Below are 5,784 nucleotides of genomic sequence, written 5' to 3'. Positions count from 1 at the left end.
ACGGAGCATGCGCAGAGGCCGCCACGGCCGCTACCGCCACCGCCGCCGCCAGGCCGGGCTTCAACACTTCCGGCCGCCGCCGCCGGCGAGCTGGAGCCTTAAAGGGGACGCGTCCCTATTGCCAGCCCGAGGAGGATGAACTTCAGCCGGAGAGTTTGGGGCCTTTATCAGAACAAGTAGCTCCCGCTTTGGAAAATTAAGTGTTGGGAGGGACGCCAGGGACCCTAATAACTCTTCTAACCCCACTTCATGGATGAGGAAAACGTGGTCTAAATTAAAGACACCTCATCCGCAATCGGGAACAAAGGCAGGACTCCCCTTGGAGAACTCTGCGTGCCCCTCGTCACTCCTCAGATCCGGTTTATGAAGCTTACATTTACCAGACTTTCAAAAGTGATGATCCAACTACCAATTCGGAATCAAAAGATCTGGTTGAGTATAGAGTCTGTAAGCAAACTCCTTTGCCCTCTCTGACACATGCATGTTTGCCAAGCCTTTTCTGGCTGCGAGTTGGTTCTGGATTCCAGTCAGAACCCATAAATTCTTTGGGGGTTACTTGACAGCTTTAAGCCCCTATTTCGTCTAGGACATAGGTTGTTACTAGCGTTTAAAGACGTGATACTTGAAAATGCTTAGAAAAGTTCCTGGGGCCAGTCGTAATAATTAGCAAATATTAAGACCTTTGTGGGAATTTCCCTAGAGGTCCACTAGTTAAAACTCCTTGCTTCCAAGGCGGGGGAACAGGTTTGATCCTGGTCAGGGAACTAAGATCTGTTCTGATAAATAAAAATAGCTAAAAAAAAAATGAAGACCTTTGTTTGGCCGGGCCTTGAATAAGATTCCTTTATCTCATATAATCCTGTTGGCAACTCTACTAAGTAGCTTCTTTTCACTCCCGTTTTACAGATAAAACCCAGGAGGCCAAGAGAAATTAATGAACCCCTCAAGGTCACCAAACTTGTAAGTAGTATAGCCAGGATGCAAACTCAGGTCCTTCTTTCTGCGGAGTGAAGCACTCAGATGGTCGCTACCTTTATTAAGAATGAATGAGGTGGTGGTATACAGGCACTTTTTTGAGTGGGGGGGAGAGAGTTGCTTCCCCATCTTGCCTGCTCTTATGACTCACATCTCTGTTCTCTGTCATGAGGAAGTAACAAGAAGTTTTACAGGCTCTTGATTCAAGAACAGGCGAGGCAGCCCAGGAGTCAAACAATAGAAAAGGATTTGGGGGCCAGAGAACCTGGATTCTAGGCTTGGTTATCAAAGCTCATCACTGCAGATGGTAACTGCAGCCATGAAATTAAAAGAAGCTTACTCCTTGGAAGAAAAGTTGTGACCAACCTAGACAGCATATTTAAAAGCAGAGACATTTCCTTGCCAAAAATGGTCCATCTAGTCAAGGCTATGGTTTTTCCAGTTGTCATGTATAGATGTGAGAGTTGGACTATAAAGAAAGCCAAGTGCTGAAGAATTGATGCTTTTGAACTGTGGTGTTGGAGAAGACTCTTGAGAGTCAGTCCCTTGGACTGCAAGGAGATCCAACCAGTCCATCTTAAAAGAAATCAGTCCTAAATATTCATTGGAAGGAGTGATGCTGAAGCTGAAACTCCAATACTTTGGCCACCTGATGCGAAGAACTGACTCATTTGAAAAGACCCTAATGCTGGGAAACATTGAAGGCAGGAGGAGAAGGGGATGACAGAGGATGAGATGGCGGGATGGCATCACCAACTCGATGGACATGAGTTTAAGTAAACTCCGGGAGTTGGTGATGTACAGGAAGGCCTGGTGTGCTGCAGTCCATGGGGTCACAAATAGTCAGACATGACTGAGCAACTGAACTGAACTGATCAAAGCTCAGGGATCTTGGCCAAGTCACATCTCCTTTGTGCCTTGATTTCCTCACCTGTAAAACTGAGATAGTTTTCTCACTGTGCCCATCTCTCAGGGCTGTTTGCAGGATCAAATGAGGAGGTTTAGTATCCACATTCATATCCTTTTTTTTTTTCATATCTATTCTTATGATCAAGAATTTACACATTAGCAGATGATTCTGAATATAATAGGAACTGCTCATGACTGGACTCTTGACCTTTGTGAACTATTTCATAGTGATACCATCTATATTTTTTTTTTCATCTATATCTTTTGATTATGCATCGTGCACTCATGGAACGTTTACCAAAACGCTGTCCCTGTCTTCCAGAAGCTCTCAGTCTACCTTCTTCAGAGACAGAATTGTAAACATACGAAGCAGTACAGTGTGATAGGTGTTATGGTAGAGATACAAAGCACTGAAAAAATGCAAAGGACTCTCCCTGGAGGATTCCTGAAAGGCTTCACAGATGAGGGGGCATTTGCACCTGGTCTTAAAGGATGACTAGGAGTTCATCAAGGAGAAGGCAATGGCACCCCACTCCAGTACTTTGCCTGGAGAATCCCATGGATGGAGGAGCCTGGTGGGCTGCAGTCCATGGGGTCGCTAAGAGTCAGTCATGACTGAGCGACTTCCCTTTCACTTTTCACTTTCATGCATTGGAGAAGGAAATGGCAACCCACTCCGGTGTTCTTGCCTGGAGAATCCCAGGGACGGGGGAGCCTGGTGGGCTGCCATCTATGGGGTCACACAGAGTCAGACACGACTAAAGTGACTTAGCAGCAGCAGGAGTTCATCAAAGGGAAAAAGTGAGGCAGAACATTCCAAAAAGAACAAGTGAGTGTGAAGAGGGAGGCTCAGAACCAAATGGTCCTCATAAAGAGTAAAGAGGTATTCTACAAGGAGTGGGGACCCACTGGAGGTTTAAGTCCTCTCTGGCTGTACTGCTAACACCCAGCCCCAGCCCGCAGGACTTACCTAGATCACTGAAGTAATTCCTAGTACTCAGCAACCCTGTCCACCCACCTTCTAAATGTTATCTATCCTGGGTACCTAGAAAGAGTAATCTTTTAAAGAAACAAAGTAGGTGATTTCTGTGTTTAAAACCCTTTAGTAGCTTCCCATTGCACTTAGAATAAAAACCCAGACCCCTAGTGGGGTCCCTCACTAGGACCACCATGTGTGACCTTCTTCCTGCCCTCCTCTGCCTTCGCTCCTGTGCTCCGGACACCCTGTGTGTGCCTGGAACCCCCACACAGGCCCTTGTCACCGGCTCTTCTCTCTCCCTGGGAAGCTCTTCTCTCAGGTTTTCAGGGTTCACTCATCTTTCATTCCTCACAGGCCTTCCCTGGCTCCCAACCTTAAAGCCGGATCCCCAGCCACAGGCTACTCCCTTTCCATCAGGGCACTGGTCAGGTTCATCTGGAAGACTCTTCAGGGCACCACATCTGAGAGAGCGCCTATATCCATGTCCTAGTTATTGTCTCCCAACCTCCAGCTGATTTGCAGAGCAGTCTCCACAACATGAAACCCTCTGGATTATTTCTTGACCTATTTTGTATCAATCCATTGAGTATGGTACATGGCAAATGTTTTTTGATTAAATGACTGAATAATCAGAAAAAATGATAAGATATAGACTGGAGAGGAGAAAGACCAGGACAAGGAAACTTATGTGAGGGGGACAAGGAAACATGTGAGGGAGACTAGGATCATCTTACTAGGATCCTCCCCACAGAGAGAGAGGTAGGCCTCATGCAGGGCAGAGTTCATGGCTCTGGACACAGTTCCAATCGGAACAGCAAGTCTTAGTGACCAAGCAAATGTGATGAATGAGAGAAAGGGACGAGGCTTTTCCCCAAGTAAAAGAATGAAGTAGGAAGAGTTGGGATTGAGAAAAAGTGGAAATGGTGAGTCCACTTGAGCTTCTTCAGTCTGTGATATTTGAGGGGCATCTAAATGAAAGCCTCCAGGAGGAAGTTGGATTGACTTGTCCTCAGGCAAGAATCCAGGGCTAGATTTGAGGACTTGTCAATTAGATGGACTGTAGAGGCCAAAAGTAAATAGGTCACCTGAGGAGAGTGTGCAGGGAAGGAGGAAGGAACCTAGAGGCCCAAACCTGGGCAACATTAAGCCCTGAGGAAATTAAAGAAACCAACTGAAAGTGGTCAGAGTGATTAGCTCCCTGGACAGAGGAAAGCGAAGCCCAGAGAGCAGGCAGGGAGCTTCCAGAAGAAGGGGATTGCACTAGCCATGCCAGATATTGCAGAGAGCTCAGGCAAGGAAAAAAAGGTCACTGGATATGGCAACTAAGAGGTCGTTGCTGATCCTTCAAGGATGGGGTCACCTCTGAGGTTAGGAGGGAGGCCAGATTCTAGTGGCTCAAATGGTAAGTGGGAGGAGAATTAGCAGAAACAGTGAGTAGAGACAATATTTTTTGACCAAAAAATATTTTTTTGACTCATGTTTTTTTTTATTGTAGTAAGAACACTTAACATGAGATCTTCTCTCCTAACAGGTTTTTAGGTGTGCAATACAGTATTGTTATCTGTAGGCACAATGTTGTACGGCATATCTCTAGCCTTTATTCATCTTTTCTTCATCTGTTGTATATATATACTTTTTTATTTATTATTTTTTATTGGAGTGTGATTGGTTTACAATGTAGTGTTCGTTTCTGCTGTACAACAGCAACAAAAATTTTTAACAAAAAGGAGAAACTAAGATATAAAGGACCAAGGTGATTATTTTAGGAGGAGAGGGACTTCCCTGGTGGTCCAATGGTTAGGACTCTGAACTTCCACTACAGGGGCCCCAGGTTCCACCTCTGGTCAAGGAACTAAGATCCTGCAAGTCTCTGTGGGGCCAAGATATAAATAATAATGATAAATTAACAGGATAAAAAGTCATGTGAAGGTCTTCCTTTTTTATTTTTTCACTTATTTTTCCTGTAATCCCTTTTCACTGCAGGAAATTGTAAAATACTTAATAGGATGGAGAGGGACTTCCCTGGTGGTTCAGTGGTTAAGAATTTGCCTGCCAGTTTCGATCCCTGGTCTGGAAAGATTCCCATATGCCTTGGGGCAACTAAGCCCATGCACCACAACTACTGAGCCCACACACCTGAACTACTGAAGCCTGTGGGCTCTGGAGCCAGTGCTCTGCAACAAGAGAAGCCACTGCAATGAGAAGCCCAAGCACCGAAACTAGAGAGTAGCCCCCACTTGCTGCAACTAGAGAAAGGCTGAGCTCAGCAAAAAAGACCTAGTATGGTCAAAATAAATAAATAAAAGGATGGAGAAGCAGGGGGAAAAACCCACTTATTTAACCTGGAATATATTTCCTTCCAATCTGTTTTCTATGCATTTTTTCCTCATCATGAAGAAATGTCTTGAACATGCAATCCATGTTATACTTCTTTTTCCCTTAAACACTGTTTCCTAAGCATTGAAGAGGATAATTTTTCTTCTCCTTCTCCCCCACCCCTCCCCAAGGCACCACATCTCCTTTCCTTCCCTTCTTTTAAATATGAGACATACTTGAATGACCAGTCTGGCTCTATCCTTCCCTATAGCATTCTCAGGTCTCTCTGATTTCTAGGCAGACAATTTTGTTTGGGAGATAATTTTGTTCATTTTGATTGAATAAAAAAGCCAAACAGTAGAAGGGCCAAACATAACTGGGGGAAGCTGGCAAGGTGAGGAGAGGACCCTATCTGGGATGTTCAAGGCACTTAGGCCCCCCTGGTTAGATTGTAGGTGTGAGCTGGACATAGGCCCACCATGGCTGCATGGTTTGAAAACAGAAGGGAATCTCAGGGGTAGTGGTATCAGGCCTGCTGAGAGCTTGCTCTAAGCATGTTAGATCTATATAGCCTCCAAGGTCCTGTTATTAACCCAATGTAACGT

Source organism: Bison bison, unplaced genomic scaffold, assembly GCF_000754665.1.
Source record: "Bison bison bison isolate TAMUID 2011002044 unplaced genomic scaffold, Bison_UMD1.0 scf7180017864516, whole genome shotgun sequence".
In the NCBI taxonomy this organism is placed as follows: domain Eukaryota; kingdom Metazoa; phylum Chordata; class Mammalia; order Artiodactyla; family Bovidae; genus Bison; species Bison bison.
Note: the sequence above shows the minus strand (reverse complement) of the source record.